The 20,399-nt window shown below is 45.9% G+C and overlaps 1 pseudogene; it reads left to right on the forward strand.

Moving 5' to 3' along the window:
- Positions 1-6,120: 6,120 nt before the first annotated feature.
- LOC118492615 lies at positions 6,121-6,221 on the forward strand (annotated as a pseudogene).
- The last annotated feature ends 14,178 nt before the right edge of the window (positions 6,222-20,399 follow it).

The raw sequence follows: 20,399 nt of genomic DNA on the forward strand, positions 1-20,399 counted from the left end.
AGAAAATTTTAAAGAAACTGTTTCACAATTTGCTGAAAAAGGGGAATGTCCAACTTCTAAGCAAAATGGGGAACAAAAACAAAATGTTAAAAATTTAAAAAATTCAAAAAATGTTCAAAATCAAAGATCATCAGTTCAATCATCAAATCTCTACAAAAACAAAAATTCACAAAAATTTGAAAATCAAAACTCACAAAAATTTGGTAATAAGTGGTGCAGGTTTGACCATAGTGCTCAAGAGTCAAATCAAGCTTACAGGAGAAGATGGAATGAAGATTCTTCAAAGACAAATCATTATGATGATAGAAAAAGGAGAAGTGATGATTACCACAAGGCAAATCAATATTACGATCTAAGTGTATGGTTTGAAAGAAAGGTTGCATTTTGGTGTAGAAAAGGTTGCGTTTGCGGTGGCAAAAGTTACACTAAAAGTAAAAAAAGAAGTTGCATTAAGATATAAAAAAGGTTGCATCATGAAAAGATTGCATTTGAATAGTAAATGCAACTCTTTAAAAAAGGTTGCATTATCTAACCAAAAGGTTGCATTAGATCTGATGCAACTTCACCTAAACACTAAACACACATATGGGCAAGTGCACCCATCGTGGACGTAGTATAGTGTTGGTAAGATACCGAGGTCGTCCAAGGACACAAGAGCTTTTAGTACCGGTTTATCCTCAACGTCTAATCAAATCAAAAAGAAGTTATAAAAGATTTTTAAACTAAGAAAATAAAAACTAACTAAATGCTGAAAATTAAAATAAAAATAAAAACAGATAGACAAGATGAATCACTTGGATCCGACTCGTGTATTAGTATAACCTTTGATTATTTTCGCACTTTTGCACTTGTTTAAGAGATTATCTTAGTTATTGTAGTAGGCCCCTCTTTTGAAGGCGACGTTACCCTCAACCCAGTAGTTTGAGTCAGCAAGGATACAATCCTAAAGGGTTGGATTATTGGAAGATAATGAATTAAGTTATTAATGCAAATTATGGTAGGCCCCGCTTTTGGCGGTGACGTTACCCTCGGCTAAGTAGTCTGAGTCAGCAGGGATACAGTCCTAAATAGCCGGATTATAGTATTAATAGTAGTTAACTTATGAGGGGGTCAAAGAGTTTGGATCCCCGCCATCCAATACCTATGGGCATTGAAGGAGATCCTACTAAATTTGACCCAGGTCCCTTGCAGGACCTCTAAACGCTGAACAAGGGCAAGACCCTTACCAAACCGTTCCCTTAACCCCCGACCAGGTAGCCAACATACCTCCATATAGACCGTGGAGATATAAATGGTGAAAATCTTTTATTTTATATAGACAGTAAAATAATGCCAAGACACCACGGACAAACGATAAGGAAAGATCACCTTCAACATAAGCAACTAGTTATTAAAGTCATTAATACAAAACCAAATAAAAAGTGCAAAAGATTAAAAATAAAAAGTATTATACTAAACACTTGTCTTCACCAAGTGATGTAAGAGACTTAGGCAAACATGGCCTTGATTGTCAAGAACTCTTACGATCAATCTTGGATCCCGAGACGACTCACACACTCTATGATGGACAATGGATGATGGTGGTGGATGATGGTGTTGTGATGGTGGTGGGTGGTGGATGAAGTGTGAGAGAGGTGGTGTGCCAAGGGATGAGTTGAAATGAAACCAAGCACTCCTATTTATAGGCTGAACAGAAGGCTGGGCACGGCCCCGTGTCCGCTGGACACGCCCTCGTGCCCGTCTGACACTCTCTCTCTCTTCATTAATTGTAATTCGTAATTACAATTAATGCGCCTGCTGTACTTTCACCACGCCCCCGTGCTCACTGGACACGGCTCCGTGGTGGGCAATAGAAGCTTCTATAGGTTTGTCTTTTCTGCTGCTTCTTGGGCACGGCCCCGTGCTGGCTGAGCACGGGGCGTGTTCAGTCTTCTGCCTTCTCTATTTTGCTTGGGAAGATGCCGTTGAGGGGTCGGGCAATCCACTTTTGTTCCTTTTGCTTGTATTTATGTTAGATTTAGCTGTCTTTTTGCTTCTTTTGTGAATTTGAGCTCATTTAATCCTGAAAATACAAAAGGAAGACAAAAACACTCTTTTTCCAACATTAGTACTTAAAAAGGGTTAGTTTTATGCCTCAATTGATGTTATTTATATGTTGCATTTTACACACATCATATAACCCCACACTTGAACTTTTGCTTGTCCTCACGCAAAACTCTTTAATATGTGGCTCACACTCCCAAATGGAATGGGTAGAAGAGAAGGTTTTTGGCTTGTCATAGAGTGTCGGGAATCCAAGATCCTTTTGGGGTTTTATTTTTATTTATTTACAATCCTATTCGTTATGATTTGTTTAGAACGTTTCATAGGAGAAATTACTAATTTGGGCATAACATGCCTTTTTTAAAATTCCATTTATATACAAGTTCACATACCTCACGGGAGAAATCACTCACACTCGGCCGAAGGTGTATTTTTAGTGAATCACTCGAGAGCGGCGTGGAACTTATTCCTACCATAAGCTTGCAAACAATCAATCCTCCTCCTTTTTAACTTGTTACCTTTGTAAATATCAAGAGGACTTTTTGGGTATAGGCTTGGGCTAAAGGTGGGTGAATGGGTTAGTAGAAAATGGCGAAAAGCGTAAAAAGCGTCGGTTTTCGTAAAACACTTTGTTTTAGTGACTTTTTATTTCGAAGTATTTCTCCAAACAAGCTTTTAAATAGCTTTGTTTGATTATTTCTAACTTCATCATCAAATTTTTTTTTTTTAGTCACACGAAAAACCGAGCTTGTTACTAAAATAAAGGGTGAAAATAAAAAGGGTTTTTGGTGGTTGAAAAGGTTTTAGGGTAAAGAAATGAAAAGTTTTAGGCTCAAAAGGGGTTAACTAGGGGGATTTTGGGTAGGTGGTAAAAAAAATTGAAAAATAATGGTGTAGAAAGAAAAATGGTTAGTCCTAATGCCTCCATCATTTACTTACTTGGGTTTAAGTTGGTAAGGACCGGGAATGAATCGTCGTGGCAAGTTCTAGAGTCGTAAGAACCAAGCGGCTATTCACACAAGAAACGAAAAATGAGCATTTAGTCTAAAGATGTAAATTTGTATGCTCAATAAAGGCTCAAAACTCACTTTTGTGGGAATGGGTTTTTATGTGATCAAGTATATATAATCGAATTTTAACCCAGCTTGTCATTCCATTTCATAATTTTCTTATGTTGGTTCTTTTTATCACGACGCTATCGGTTGTAAATTTGTAAAAATATAACCTTTTTAGAATTTGTTATTCCCAAATTAAACCAAGACAAGTAAAAAAAACGAAAAGTTTTTGAAAAAATTTGGGGTGATTAGCGGTTCCAGTAGAGTTTTGTGTAAGGCTTGTTAATAGGACTTGCAAAATTTCAAAGTTTTTAGCTTCCCCCCACACTTAAATTACACATTGTCCTCAATGTGTCCCAAAAATAAATTTTTAGGTTAATTGGATGTGTAATGTGGTGTTAAAAAGCAAAGATTTATGTTACTGGCAGTCTGGACACGGCCCCGTGGGGACCGGACACGGCCCCGTGTTCAGGTGCCAGTAACAAAAAATTAAAGAAAAGAGAGAGACGCCTGGACACGGGGGCGTGTCTGGTGAACACGGCCCATGTCCAGTTACCTGAACTGGGCATTTTTCTGCAGGGGGTTCAGCACGGGGCCGTGTTGGTTGGACACGGCCCGTGTTGAGCCTTCTGTAATGGAGAAATTTGTGTCGGGTTGCCTTGTTCTTGTGCATGGGGCCATTTTTCTCGTTCCCCTTTTCATCCTTTACCACCATGAGTGTGTTTTATTCTTGTAAATTAAAACTAAAAAGATTAAATTAAACTAAGGATAGTTCCGCGGAATGCCTCCGTGGTGCGCCACGTTTATAAGGGTCCTTGGCTAGACCCAATGTGAGGTTATATATTTTCTGAGTGGGATGTTTGGCATCCCATGTTACACCGTCGGAGAGCAGCATCCAAACTCGAATCAATAACCTTCATGTAGTTGACCGGGTCGTCGTCTTCTATTCTCTTCCCAACTCCGAATTTTACTTCATCATCCCCGTACCTCAAGGTGAGTGTTCCGTCATTCATATCTACCACTGCTTGTGCGGTGGCAAGAAATGGTCTCCCTAGTATGAGGGGGGACCTTGGTGTTTTCCTCCATATCGAGTATGACAAAGTCGGCCGGATAGACGAATTTGCTTACCTTTACCAGGACATTTTCGATGACACCTTGCGGGAATTTGACGGATCGATCAGCAAGTTGTATGCTCATTTTTGTATGACTCGTTGTTCCTAGGCCGAGTCTTTTAAACATTGATGAGGGCATGAGGTTGATGCTAGCCCCAAGATCGGCTAGTGCATTACGAACGGGGGAATCCCCGATTGAGCAGGGAATCGTGAAGCTTCCGGGATCGATTTTCTTTTGGGGAAGTTTGTTGAGTACGAGAGCAGAGCATTCTTCGCCTAAGTTAACTAATTGCAAAGTTTCAATTTTCTTTTTATAAGTGAGGAAGTCCCTCATGAACTTAGAGTATTTGGGCATTTGGGTTAGGACATCAATAAAAGGAATATTGACATGCAATTGTTTCAATAAACTTTCGAATTTTGCGAATTGCTCATTGGTCTTTTGACGAATTAACCTACCGGGGTATGGAACTCGAGGAGCCTTGGTAGGCTCTGATGACGGAGGGGGGTTCCTCTCCTGCAGAGGCGGGGGTACAGTTTCTTCTGTCGGCGGTGGCTAGGGGTGTTCATCGGGTTTTTTCTTCGGGTTTCGGGTTTTTCGGGTCGGGTTGTTCGGGTTTTTCTCTGGGAAAAATTGACCCAATAACCAACCCATTTTAATGTTCGGGTTAGTCGGGTTTGGGTTATTCGGGTTCGGGTTAGTTCGGGTCGTGTTATTCGGTTTTCGGGTTTAGATGTAAAATGAAAATAAATGTTTTTTTTTTACAAAATATCATCAAAATTCATATTGTTACTTTAAAAATATAATCAAAGTATTTAAAAGTCCCAAAACTTAGTGTTCCGTCTATTAAAGACTCCAAATCTAAACACTTTTATAAGAAAAAAAACAATAAATGTTCGGGTTTTTTTTCAGGTTTCGTGTTTCGGGTTGTTCGGGTTTTTGGCCTGGAAAAAGTGACCCGATAACCGAACCATTTAATGTTCGGGTTGGTCGGGTTCGGGTTTCTCGGGTTCGGGTTTTTCGGGTATTCGCTAATTCGGGCTCGGGTGGCTTTGAATTCGGGTCGGGTTTCGGGTTTTGGATAAAAGTGAACAGCCCTAGCGGTGGCGCTTCCGCAGGCCCCACGGTGCGGTTTCGTAACGTGATGAGATGAACTTGCGCTTTTGGGTTTGTTTCGGTATTGCTTGGTAATGCACCTTATGGTCTCTCGGAAAAATTTTAAGCTAGTTGATTTAATTGTTTTTCTATGTTTTGAATACTAGCTTGTTGATTTCTAAAATTTGACTCTAATTGTAGAAACCTTTCCGAGTTTTTCTTTTCAGTGTCGGAGATGAGGCGAGATATAGTATCTTCAAGCCTTTCTCGTCCACCTTGTTGTTGAGTGAAATTTTGTGACTCATTTCTTGGTTGTTGAAAGTTTGTTCGTTGGGTTTGTTGGTTACTACTATTGCCGGGTTCCCTCCAACCAAGGTTTGGGTGGCTTCGCCATCCTTGGTTGTAAGTGCCCGTTGGAGGACCCGACGGCCTAGGTCTATTATCAATGTAGCTTACCGACTCTTGTTGATCGTCCGTTTCTTTCATACAACTCCAATTTTCATGTGGCCCACCACACCCTTCACAAGCCATAACCGAGACTGTTTTTGTCATTTCTAATTTTATTATTTTTGAAGAGAGGGCCTCGATTTGGGCTTGTAAAGAAGTGCTTTCATCAACCTTATGGGCGCCCGGGGCAATAGATTTATTGCCTCGGGGGGTGTGCCACTGAAAATTTGTTTGAGCAATTTCCTCAATTTGGTTATATATTTCATGCGGGCGGCGATTACCTAAAAGTCCCCCGGAGCTAGAGTCAAGTGTCTGCCTTGTGTGTGGCAACAGTCCACTATAGAAAGTGGATACCTGTTGCCATATCGCAAGGCCATGATGTGGACACTTGCGTAATAGTTCCTTGAACCTTTCCCAAGTTTCATATAAGGATTCCCCGTCCTCTTGTGAAAAATGTATTAATTTCAGTCTTTAATTTAGCTGTTTTAGCGGGAGGGAAATACTTATATAGAAATTTTTGGGCTAGTTCATCCCAGGTGTTTACCGATCCAACTGGGAAGGCGTTAAGCCAAGCTTTTGCTCGGTCTTTTAGTGAAAAAGGAAACATTCGAAGGCGGATGGCGTCATTTGATGCTCCATTGATCCGAAAGGTATCACATATTTCTAAGAAATTAGTAATATGTAAATGGGGATCCTCATCCGCAAGCCCATGGAAGGTTGCGAAGTTTTGGAGCATTTGTATCAAATGCGGCCGAAGTTCGAAGTTATTGGCTTCAACATTCGGTGCATTGATAGCGACGCCTAGGTTACCTACGGTAGGTCGTAGATAATCCATGAGGGTACGTTGGTCCGCCATTTGAGGTGGATTCCCCGAAACTTTCTCTTGATTTTTAGCTTTTAGTCTTTTTCTGAGAAAGCGTTCGGGTTCTTCTAGAGGTTCCTTTATGTCCTTATTAGAACTGGAGCTTATACACTATGTAAGATGGCGTCTGGTTCCAAGTCCTGCAATAAAAACAGAAAAGAATGCTGGTCAGAAGGTTCACCACGGCCCCGTGCTCAGCGAACACGGCCCGTGGTCGGAGTTACAGTGATTGTTTTCCAGATCCCAGTTACTGGAAAGTTGGACACGACCCCGTGTTGCACCGACACGACCCCGTGGTCAGCCTTCTGTAACTTGGAAAACTAAAAACTGTCAGTAAGGATGCTGGGCACGGCCCGTGTCCGACCAGGCACGGCCCGTGCTGAGCTCTGCAGAAGCTGAAAAATTAAAAAAAAATCCTAAAAAAAATAAAAAGAAAGATAAAAATATGATTAGGCCGTTGATTCCTAACTTTCTTAAAATCCTTGTGTCCCCGGCAACGGCGCCAAAAACTTGATGTGTGTCGGTGTGTATATAATTTAGATGTATATTTAAGCCCTTTTTACACTTTTAGCGAAGTTTTAAATTTATAAAACACGATATTTACTAACACTAAACACACATATGGGCAAGTGCACCCATCGTGGACGTAGTATAGTGTTGGTAAGATACCGAGGTCGTCCAAGGACACAAGAGCTTTTAGTACCGGTTTATCCTCAACGTCTAATCAAATCAAAAAGAAGTTATAAAAGATTTTTAAACTAAGAAAATAAAAACTAACTAAATGCTGAAAATTAAAATAAATATAAAAACAGATAGACAAGATGAATCACTTGGATCCGACTCGTGTATTAGTATAACCTTTGATTTTTTCGCACTTTTGCACTTGTTTAAGAGATTATCTTAGTTATTGTAGTAGGCCCCTCTTTTGAAGGCGACGTTACCCTCAACCCAGTAGCTTGAGTCAGCAAGGATACAATCCTAAAAGGTTGGATTATTGGAAGATAATGAATTAAGTTATTAATGCACATTATGGTAGGCCCCGCTTTTGGCGGTGACGTTACCCTCGGCTAAGTAGTCTGAGTCAGCAGGGATACAGTCCTAAATAGCCGGATTATAGTATTAATAGTAGTTAACTTATGAGGGGGTCAAAGAGTTTGGATCCCCGCCATCCAATACCTATGGGCATTGAAGGAGATCCTACTAAATTTGACCCAGGTCCCTTGCAGGACCTCTAAACGCTGAACAAGGGCAAGACCCTTACCAAACCGTTCCCTTAACCCCCGACCAGGTAGCCAACATACCTCCATATAGACCGTGGAGATATAAATGGTGAAAATCTTTTATTTTATATAGACAGTAAAATAATGCCAAGACACCACGGACAAACGATAAGGAAAGATCACCTTCAACATAAGCAACTAGTTATTAAAGTCATTAATACAAAACCAAATAAAAAGTGCAAAAGATTAAAAATAAAAAGTATTATACTAAACACTTGTCTTCACCAAGTGATGTAAGAGACTTAGGCAAACATGGCCTTGATTGTCAAGAACTCTTACGATCAATCTTGGATCCCGAGACGACTCACACACTCTATGATGGACAATGGATGATGGTGGTGGATGATGGTGTTGTGATGGTGGTGGGTGGTGGATGAAGTGTGAGAGAGGTGGTGTGCCAAGGGATGAGTTGAAATGAAACCAAGCACTCCTATTTATAGGCTGAACAGAAGGCTGGGCACGGCCCCGTGTCCGCTGGACACGCCCTCGTGCCCGTCTGACACTCTCTCTCTTCATTAATTGTAATTCGTAATTACAATTAATGCGCCTGCTGTACTTTCACCACGCCCCCGTGCTCACTGGACACGGCCCCGTGGTGGGCAATAGAAGCTTCTATAGGTTTGTCTTTTCTGCTGCTTCTTGGGCACGGCCCCGTGCTGGCTGAGCACGGGGCGTGTTCAGTCTTCTGCCTTCTCTATTTTGCTTGGGAAGATGCCGTTGAGGGGTCGGGCAATCCACTTTTGTTCCTTTTGCTTGTATTTATGTTAGATTTAGCTGTTTTTTTGCTTCTTTTGTGAATTTGAGCTCATTTAATCCTGAAAATACAAAAGGAAGACAAAAACACTCTTTTTCCAACATTAGTACTTAGAAAGGGTTAGTTTTATGCCTCAATTGATGTAATTTATATGTTGCATTTTACACACATCAGCATCCTATGGACATTTTCATCACGACAAGGGATCTGGGCAACAGCAACAGTCACCACAGACGGCGATGCGGCTTGGCACCGCATCCCGCGTATGTCAAAGCATGGAGCGCGGAAACATCAAAGATTACCGCAGGCAGCGATGCGGCCCGCACCGCATCTTGCCCACTAGGCAAGTGGGACTGACAACACAGAGCAAGTGGCACCACTGGCAGCCGCCTATCAGGCCATACGTAAGCAACGGACTGACACGGCAGTGGGACGTGGTGTCACCTCCACAACCGACAAGCCTGACACACCTGCAAAGGGGCAGCACGTCGTCAGTCCGTCCTTTCAGCTCCTCCTTCACTCCTCGGCTATAAATACCAACCCCAAACCAGGTTTGAGGTATCTCTTCACAACTCTCTCACTACTACTACTATCACACTTCCCAAGCAAATTACTGATTCTCACGCCGAAGAGTGGTAACAAGGAGCACCCCCCCCCCCCCAACCCATCCTCCTTGTTACGAGTCACGGCTTGTTTCCTTGTGCAGGAGATCAACCGGCGGACGATCCAGCCAGCGATCCTCGAGAGGAAGGGATTAACCTTTCTTGACGAGATCAGTGTGTTAACCCTGCCCGGTTAACCATTGTTTCATCATTGGCACCCACCGCTACTCTTAGCACCTTCCTAACCATCCCTCTCCCTCTCAAAAGATCATGTCTGATCTTCTAAACAATACCACCGGGGATAACCTAAACCCCACCAACCCAGGGCCTGCCGGGACCACCCCTCCAGTCCCAAATCCTAGCCACATTGGCACATCAACGCAAGGGGGCGCATCCCTTACGTTTGGACATGACCTATCACAGTACGCACCTGTGATTCCTCCAGACATGAGTCATGCCTGGTACGACCAGCAAACAGCTTTTCTGGCCGCAGCATATAACAGAGCCTGTGCAGATGCGCAGGTACCGGCCCGCCCTACCCCGGCACCACATACCCCTGCGGGTCGTATTTTACAATACGACGGCAGGGCTCCTTCACGCCCAGCCTCCCGAAGCAGACGTGAGGACCGCAGATCCTCTTACTGTGAGGTCCGCACAATCGATGAGGACGATTCCTCATATGGGTCTCGTGCCAGAGGCCCAATACAAAGCCGCCTGGGTCCTCAAGGCGATAACAGGCGGCAATCCACAGCCCACCGCGGTTTCGGCATTCAAAGCCGGCTGGGACCCATCACGAAGGATATGGTCGTACCGACCCGGACGACCATACATATTGCGGGGAATCTCATGCTACCAGCAGCAGACCGGGAGGACACCACTACGTTCCTCCCACTCACCCCCGTAACACATACCTCTGTGCCGCAAAGCGCCCCGAGAGCCAACCCTACCGGCCAAAATCTGCGGCCGAAAACTCCAAGTTTGTCCCAAGAATCGCTCACGCCGGCGTCAACACCACAAAATTCCCATTGAATATTAGGAAATACAATGGTTCGTCCGATCCGGACAACCACATATAAATCTTCACCGGCTCAGGGTGCAACGGCAACTGGGACGAACCCACCTGGTGTCATTTTTTCCCTCAGACCCTAATGGGCCTGCCAAGGGCCTGGTTCGATTCCTTGCCAGTGGGATCACTGGAATCATTTGAGGACTTGGAAGCCAAGTTCCTCGTTCATTTTAGCCAGCAACGACGCCATGAACGTGATTCCATGGACGTCATGAACATCTAGCGCAGGGACGACGAATCGCTGGAAGCATGTCGTCCGATACAACAAAGAATGCCTAGAGATAGGTGACATTTGCGACCAAATGGCACCTAACCATTTCATCGTAGCTGTTAGAGATGAACAGATGGTTATGACTATCTCTGGCAAGGACAGCTTGCCAAAGAAATGGGAAGATGTCATGACTGCGGTCATGACATACGCCCAAACTCAGCGGTCCCTCAAACCGCATGTTGGCAAGGCACCGCCCTGGTGGAAGGCCAGTCCTCCCACCAAGAGCCTAAGCGCAATAATAAGCGTAACCGGGACACTTGGAATCGCGGCAGCGAGTCCAAACCATACGTCCCGCACAACAGCCAGCCCGGCGCAAGGGCAACCATCAACGCCCAGCGTGAGAACCGGGTGTCGAAAAAACAGTCTCGGGACTGTAACTGGACCGAGATTACCCAGTCACCAAGCGATGTCCTCCTTACGGATGCGCATTTTCTGCGACCGGCCCAGCCGATGAAGTCCAAGAAAAACCAGGACCTCACACTCTATTGTGACTATGACAAGGACTCGGGCCACGCAACAAACAACAGCATCAGTCTCCGGCTGGAGATTGAGCGAGCCTTAAAGGAGCGGAAGCTGCAACATCTGTTGCCCAGTGGGCAAAAACCCACCAAGCGTATTACCCCCCCATAGCGAAGGCACCTCCACAGGGAAGAAGACCATGTATGTGGCCTCAAGCCATATTATCAATGGAGGCAAAGGAAGGTCGCGCAAGGCGGCGAGAAGACCGGACAATGACTGGAAAGACGAGCAAGTCGTCTCTCCAAAAGTCCGAGGCGGCCCGCGCGACAGGTGCGCCGTCGTTATTACAGGCCAACTGGCTCATTACTGCACCGAGCGATTATTCATCGACCCGGGCAGTACTTCTGATATCATATATGAGCAGTGCTACAACCAGTTCAATCAGGAGGACAAAGATCGTTTGCAAGCGGTGGACTACCCGTTGGCCGGGTTCACAGGGGAAACTGTCTTTCCCCTGGGCCAAATTACTTTTCCTGTGCGCCTCACCAGCGGAAGGCACACGCAAACAGAAGAGGTGAACTTCATGGTTTTACCTCACACTTCCAAATATGTCGTGCTCCTTGGGAGAGAATCCCAAGGCGACTTCAACATGATTATGTCCGTACCCCATTCTGCTGTCGGTTTCCCAACCGAAACAGGGGTCGCGATAATCTATGCACGCAGGGAAGTCATGGCGTCGGACGAGCTGCGTCCGACCAAGATAGCAAGGCCTACCCCCAGCAACCAACCAGAAAAATGGGTTCTCAACGCGAGATAACCAGAACAAAAGGTCACGTTGGGCCACGCCTTATCCCCCAACATTAAAGCGCACCTGAAGCAGCTTCTCTTCAGGAACCAAGATATTTTTGCGTGGACACCCGCAGACATGACTGGGGTCCCACGCGAAGTAGAGCAACACTTCTTGAATACCTTGCCAGGTATCAAGCCCGTGATCCAAGGCCAACGCCACCTTGGATCCGCGAAAAATCAGGCGATACATAAGCAAGTCGAAGAACTGCTCTCCGCAGGCATCCTGCGAGAAGTCAAGTACCAGACTTGGTTGTCCAACCCAGTCATGGTAGAAAAACCATCCGGGGCCTGGTGCATGCGCGTCGATTATAAAGACCTCAACAAAGCCTGTCCCAAGGATTGTTATGCGCTTCCAGAGATCGACGAAAAGGTCGATAACCTCACACCATTTCGATGGAAGTGCTTCCTCGATTGTTACAAAGGCTCCCACCAGGTACAAATGGCAATCGAAGACGAAGACAAAACGGCATTCCGTACGCTAACCGGAAATTACTGCTACACAAAGATGCCGTTCGGGTTGCGCAATACAGGCGCAACCTATCAAAAGTTGATGAACGACACTTTTCGCGGCCAGATCAGCAAAAGTGTCAAAATCTATATGGACGACCTGGTCGTCATGAGCATGGAGGAAGACACCATGCTCACCGATATCGAAAGAACATTCCAAACTCTGCGAAGCGTCAATATGAAGCTCAATCCAGGGAAATGCTCGTTTGGAATGGAGGAAGGAAAATTCCTTGGATTCATTGTAACAATAGATGGATTCAGGGTAAACCCGGAGAAAGTTCATGCGATAGAACGCATGCCATCGCCCTCCACGATGAAAGAAATGCAACGCCTAGCCGGCAGGCTTGCCGCACTAAACAGATTCTTAGCCAATCATGCGGCTAAGTCCTATCCTTTCATCAAAACACTGTGGAACTGTTTAAAAAAGGAACAATTCCAATGGACCGCAGAGGCCGAAGACGCCTTCCGGGAGATGAAAGAGTGTTTGATCCAACTCCCAACTCTAACCGCGCCACGCAAAGATGAGCCACTTATCTTGTACCTATCTGCCGCAGATAACGCGGTAGGTGCGGTACTCATAGTGGAACGACAGGGAGTTCAAACACCCATCTACTATATCAGCAAAATGCTCAATGACCCAGAGACGAGGTACTCCATCATGGAGAAATTGGTATTAGCACTGGTGCACGCATCGCGACGGTTGCGACGCTACTTTGCGAACCACGTCATCACAGTGCTAACCAACTACAGGATCGGCCCGATCCTATCAAAACCTGACATCTCTAGGAGATTAGCAAAATGGGCAATTGAGCTGGGCGCACTCACGCTGAACTACAAGCCGCGCCCCGCAATCAAGGGCAAGGTCCTAGCTGATTTTGTCGCCGAAGTACCGGCAAACCGCATCCAAGAATGCAAACAAGAACAAAACCCTGCACCACCACCATCCTCCTCAGAAACATGGGCACTTTTTACCGATGGTGCATCCAACGAGGAAGGTGCAGGCGCAGGTCTGCGACTCGTCAGCCCCGATGGTTAAGAGCTTTCCTATGCAATCCGCCTCGATTTCAAAAGCACAAACAACGAGGCAGAGTATGAGGCTCTATTGGCAGGACTACGTCTGGCAGTCAAGCTCAGCGTACAACATCTGGAAGCACACGTCGACTCCTTGTTAGTTGCAGGGCAGGTGCGCGGTGACTATACCGCAAAAGGGGATATCATGATCCTCTACCTCGAACAAGCTTGCAACTAAAATCAAAATTCACTTCCTTCAATATCTGTCATATCAACAGAAGTGAAAACAAATCCGCGGATGCACTGTCAAAACTCGCATCCACAAGTTTCAGCACCTGGCAAAGGAGATACGCATTGAGATTCTGCAGAATCCCTCAGTACCCCTGCGCCAAGTCAATGTCATCCAGTACGGTACAACATCATGGATGACACCAATTATTGCATACTTGCAATCAGGTGTTACTCCCGAAAGTAAGTCAGAGGCACGTAAGTTACAATACAAGGCGTGCCATTATCAAATGGGAGACGGTATCTTATACCGTAAGTCATACCTAGGCCCACTCCTACGCTACGTCGACCCCCAAGATGCCACATACCTCATCAGAGAGATACACGAGGGAATGTGTGGCATACACGCAGAGCCACGCATGGTAGTGGCTAAAATTATGAATGCTGGATATTACTGGCCCGGCATGCACCTGGATGCAGTCAAGGAATTGCGCAAATGTATTAATTGTCAGCGACATGCTCCCAAGACTTTGCGCCCCAAGAACAACTTGATCCCAGTCACCACCGCATGGCCCTTTCAGAAATGGGTAATTGACGTGGTGGGACCTTTCCCGGACGCACCAGGTGTGGTCAAATTTATCATAGTAGCTGTCGATTACTTCACAAAATGGGTAGAGGCAAAACCACTCGCCTCAACCACTGTTATGATAACGAGGAAATTCATTTGGGAACACATCATCTGCCGTTTCGGTCTACCAATGTGCATCGTTACTGATAACGGCACCAACTTAGCTGCCGAAGAATTCCAAAAATGGCTAGAAAAACTACATATTGAACACATATTCTCCTCCGTGGCACACCCGCAAGGAAATGGCCAAGTTGAGAGTATCAATAAAAGTCTAGTCGAAGGCATCAAAGCAAGGTTAGGGACAGCCAGGCGTGGCTGGGTCGATGAAATCCCAAGCATCTTATGGGCTCACAGAACAAGCCCAAAAACGAGCAACGGGAGACACCCTTCAGCCTGGTCTATGGCTCAGAAGCGGTAATCCCCGCGGAAGTAGGTCTTCCTTCACCTCGAATGTTGGCTATCAACAAAATAGCCAACAATGAAGCACGTAGGCTTGACTTGGACCTCCTGGAAGAAAGGCGCGAAAACGCTGCCATAAACGAGGCCAAGTACAAAACCAAGCTTGAAAAATACTACAATTCACGCGTGCGGGTTTGTACCTTTAACCCGGGAGACTACATCATTCGCGATAACGAAGCATCAAACGCTGAACGCCCAGGAAAACTTGCCCCCAAGTGGGAAGGACCCTACCTCATCAAAGAGGTCTTGGGTAAAGGCGCGTATAAGCTACAAACGTTAGAGGGCGAAACTATCGCACGCACATGGAATGCACAACAGCTTCGACGCTGCTACATGTAAGCCATCTTTTTACATTCTCCATGTAACCTATCGGGCCGCAGGCCATTTGTAAATAAATAAATGAACGATTCACTACAATATTGTTTATTACTGCTATTACAAATGCGTGTTCCACTTTGCGGTATCTGCAAAAACAGATTGGCAAAATCTTCATTCGCGATACCCACACGAAGTGGTAACCACACACAAATATTGTAATAGGCCAGTAAAGGCAAAACATTAAGTGTCTATCCGGCCGGATACACACATACGGTTTTTACAAAACCTACACAATTCCTAAACCCTAACGGGACGAACACAGGAATTGACTAATACTCATACGACAAAGGTATAGAGCGTACTCAACCGCGTTTACAACGGGTAGAGTTCTGCATACACATGTTCAACCATGGAAGAAGTAGAAAACACTTGTACCAATTGAGCAAAAACAATTGAACTTTATATTCAAAAAATTCTTACACCCATGCGGTGTACAGCGGATTTACATAAAGTTCTAACATCTACAAAGAGGAAAACAAAAAAGGGCACGCAGGCCAACCTAGTCCTACTTTGTACCGCTGGTACCCGCGCCATCTTTACCGCCACCAGCAGCCTGTTCCTCTTCCGATTCTTCAGCACCAGCATACAACATCCGTAAGCGGTCTACGTAGTCTTCCGTATCCAAGCATTCGTCAAGCTTCTCAAGGGCAGAAATAGACATATAATAGAATGATGTAGAAGCCGCCTCAAGAAGCGCTTCAGTATTCACACCATGGAACCCAGACCGTTCATCGGTGTATTCACCTCGAGCCAGGATGTTCATATGACTGATGCATCAGATCTATACCAGTTGCAGTCTCAGGCGCATCCAGGATTGCCCTAACAATCTGCAACACACAAGCAATAAGATTATCACATGCAAATCCAAACAAAAGCAAAGGCACCGGATACTTACATGTGCAATACCGTGACACCGCATCCACTCACGGTCAGTCTCAAGCTGATTAAACGAAGAGGTAAGGCTATCTCTGGCCTCAGCAGCCTCACTAGCCCGCTTTTCAGCCTCAGTCGCACGGGCAGTATCCTCCGCAAGCATGGCTTCGCGAGTCTGCACTTCAGCCTTTCGAAAACAAGGAACGCAGGCATACAAAGATAAGAATTTATGAATAAAGTCTACAAATTCAAAAAAACAAAGGCAACTCATACCTGGAGGCTCCCAACGGTCTGGTCCAAACGGGTGCGATCAGCGTTCGCTTCTTCAGGAGCCTTAGAAACGCGGCCCTCCCTCTCCGTGGCTTCTTCAAGAGCCTTTGCAGCACGGGCCCCCACCTCTTTGGCTTCTTCAAGAGACTTTGCAGCCTGGGCCTCTGCCTCCCTGGCCTTACCAGCAACCGCTTCAGCCGCAGCCTTCTCCTTGCCCAAAGCAGCATTCGCTGCCTTGACATTAATCAGCTCCTGACGAACACGAAACAGCGTTTCATTCTGTTTGGCCCAAGATACTTTCCAGCTCTTGTGCTCATCTGAAAGTTTTTCATTCCAACTCTTGCGCTCATCAGAAAGTAACTTGGCAAGAGTACGAACCTGTTTAAGCTTAGCAGTTGCAGCCCACTCCCCGGTCTACTTATGATTCTCAAAGGCAGCCTTATCCTTTTCAAGCTGCTCCACACCCTCGCGAGCAGCTTTCACCAACTTTTCCGCCTCGGCCCGCAAGCGCGCAGTTTCCTCCTCCCTGCGGCCCAACACCTTGTAGTGTTCCATAATGGCATTCGCCACTATGGAACTCCCCACGAGCATGGTAGAGAGTTGGTTGATACGAAGCTCACGGGGCACGGCACGGGCACGATCAACTTCAAACGGAGTGCCCAGGCCACCCAAAATCTCCTTGCAAGCAGAAGGATCCCTTGAAATGTCATCCCCCTGCATAACACTCCAGGGGGTCGGTGGTAGCTCGTACTCCGATCCTGGGTATAGGTGCGGTAGTAGTACTCCAGTTCAGACTCTGCAGGCTGAATCGGAGGCCCTTCATAACCCGCACCTCCAGAAGCGGAACCAGAAACCTTCTTGGCGGCAGGAGACTTATACTTTTCAGCATCAGACTTTTGCTTTCCAACATCAGAAAAGCTCAAATTCAGATCATCAGCATCATTTGGGGTGATTAGATTATTAGAAGAATCAACAGTATCAAAAATCTTCTCCCCAGTACCCTCTACCTGCACAGAAGGCTCGCTCACCACCTTGACAAAAGGACCGACAAATTCTTTATTAACCCCCGCATCCACAGCTGTGTCATGCGGGGGAGAAGAAGGCATATCAAACAAAGAGGAGAAGTCCTCTTGTTGCGGTTCTGCAAACAAAAAAGCAATAACCATCAAAAACAAGTTGCAAACGCAAACACTTACAAAGGTTATAAATCGCTTACCAGAACTGGCCGCAGGTTTCTTTTGCGTCACACCAGTTGACCTTTTGGTCTGTATCCGACGACGTTTTTTCTCACCAGAAGCAGCATCCTTCTCTTCTGGTTTCCTCTTCTCACCAGCAGGTTTGGAACCCGCAGAGGCCCCACCTGCAGCCGCACCACCACCTAGAACACCCAAACCCTCAAGGGTGTCAGATACTACCACGTAATCGGTATATCTGCGGTAACTAGAACGAGAGATACCTGCCGCCTGCGACACCAAAGGAGGGGCAACAGAACCCCCAGGTTTTTCCTTACCGCAACCCCGCACGGGTTTCTTCACATGCTTCTTCTCCGCATACTTCTTGGGGACAGTTTTCACTTCAAACTTCCCCAAGGCCCCAAGATTACCTGCATTTAAAAAATCAGGCAAGCAAATCACAAGGGTAAAATTTAAACAACAAGGAAGTCTTAGAATATACCTTTGCTTTGCGGCATGGGTGCATTCAGCACATCACGTGTGGGAACACGGAAATTGCCAACACTCTCCAAGTTAAAACTTTCACGTTCCCCACACGGAACCAACTCAACCTTGCCCTCGAAGGTTGACTCAAACATCCTCCACAAAGGAGCGTTCTCTGATAAAACACATGCAAAATCAGTAAAACAAATAAGGAAGCAAGGAAACCGCACAAGGGTGATAATGCTTACCACCACTCTTTTCCCGCACAACGAGCCTTGCCTTCCTATCAGGCCTACTCAACATCATCCGCAGCACCCACAGCTGCGAATTATCCAGCCTCTTAAGCTCAATGGGTTTCAACCTTGGAAACCAATCAACCGACTTGGCGGTAGGAATAGCAATATCCTCCGCAGGAATACCCTCGTTCACGTTCCGCAACGTCATGTTCCCACGGACCGCAACAGCCTTAACATAGAAAAACTTCCTCTTCCACTTCGTAATACCTTTCGGAGGGGTCATCAGCTTGGGACTCCCATACCGTTGGTTGAAAGAGAAGAATCCGGTGTTCACCATCAACTGGTAAAACCGCCGGAAATTTGGAACAGAAATCTCCAACCCAAGAGCACGAAAGGTGTACTCGAAATTTCTGATCCGAAACATCCCAAACGGGCTCAGCTGGGAGATATGTATCTGATAAAACTCCAGTACTTCGGCAACAAAAACGGTCAATGGTAATCGGAGGTTGCCATCATAGAAGAACTCAGCCCACAGTATCAGATATCCCGCCGAAGCATCGGCACCAGTATCACCCTCCTGTGGGTATATAGCCCCAAACTCTCCGGGTATTTGGATACTGGTCATCAGGATCTCAAAACCACCCTTCAACCACTGAAGCACCGGTAAACCACCACCCGATGCTGCACCACGGTCATCTTCATCTTCCTCCGCCGCCGTCGGCGACGAGTGTTCAGGGTTCTCAGCCTCCACATTGTGTGGATTCGATGGTTCAGCCATTGAAATATAGAAGGAAGAAAAGGAAATGAGTATGAAAACTCAAACAATCTCACCGGAATTTCAAGAAAACTTATCGGAGAGGACGAAGGAACTTTCTCTCTCTCACCGGGAAATTTTGAAATTTTGAAGCAAGTGAGGGGAAACCACAAACGGTTTCCCCTTATATACTCATTGCAATAAATGCGGAAGGGAAACTGAATCATCATGTCCAAAAAGAACGAATTATGTGGCGCCACGTGTTCAGCGACGGTTCCGCTGACGGTTACCACGCGCGCGTGGCCGCACACACGCCTGACATAGGAGACGTTTACACTCCTGCTATAGTGCATTTATGACCTCGGGCAGTGCAAATGTCCTTTCATTTTCAGCACATGCCAGGAAATCTCACCAACTTCCACCAACTCACACGTGCGCTCAGCCACGTATGCAACAAAAAGCGAAAACATTATCCAAACACAAGCGGCATGCAGTTTCTCTGGTATACCGCACCATAACCCATACCGCATGTCGTTTTTTTACATACCCCTCAAAAAAGGCAAAAAATATATATCTCTACATTATATAAGGGGATATAAATTATATCCACACATACCCACAAGCACACGTGGAATATGCGGAAATGACACACACGATCCCGTACAGGTGTGTCAGATGCTCAGAACCAGCGTTGATCTTTGGACTGAACCGCATCTCAGAAACAGGTAAACCGCATTGCCTTCATTCTCTTCAAGCTTCAAATCCCTCATGTCTGGTTCACAACCACAGAGGGTGCGCAAACAGCTTCTCCGTAGGGAAAAAGGATGGGAATGTACGCGACCGCACATCAGCAACCCTGACTCCCGATCCTTCAAGAGCCACATCCGAGCAACACACTCTTTTCAAGCGAGTCTTGGGTTGCAAAACCACAGACACTCATAAGTCGCTGCGGACACACCCATAGCTCCGCAAATGGTTGCTACGGAAGAGCCACAACTAAGTCATCACACAGATGAAGAAGCTACTTCAAGGAAAGCTCCTCGGCATTGGAGCGTGAAGGAAGAGGGCTACAGGACAAATGCGGACGAGATTTCCAATCATCTGAAGAGATCTCGTTGAACAACAAGCGACCGAACCGCGGTAACAAGTCTGCTTATGACTTTGTTTGCCCACCTATGTGCTGCATAAAATAAACAATGGTGGGCACAACCTTGCCCATAACCATGTTTATTGGCCCATAGTACAGATTCAAATTGTTCGACCAAACATGGCCAAACAATGACGCAACGAGGTAACCGCAAAGGACGTGCGGTTACTTGAGAGCTAAACTGATGAACACGAACACCCCACAAAAAAGGGATCATCATTACATGTCCAATTGCTGAACATAGAGCTTGAGCAAAGCACTTGCAGCGTAGATATCTTCGATCACCGCCTCAAAGGTTGGTTCGAAGCCTCCTCTCTTCTTCATTCACCACCTCAGAGGTTGGTTCGACACACCAACAGG

This window comes from Helianthus annuus, chromosome 5, assembly GCF_002127325.2.
Source record: "Helianthus annuus cultivar XRQ/B chromosome 5, HanXRQr2.0-SUNRISE, whole genome shotgun sequence".
In the NCBI taxonomy this organism is placed as follows: domain Eukaryota; kingdom Viridiplantae; phylum Streptophyta; class Magnoliopsida; order Asterales; family Asteraceae; genus Helianthus; species Helianthus annuus.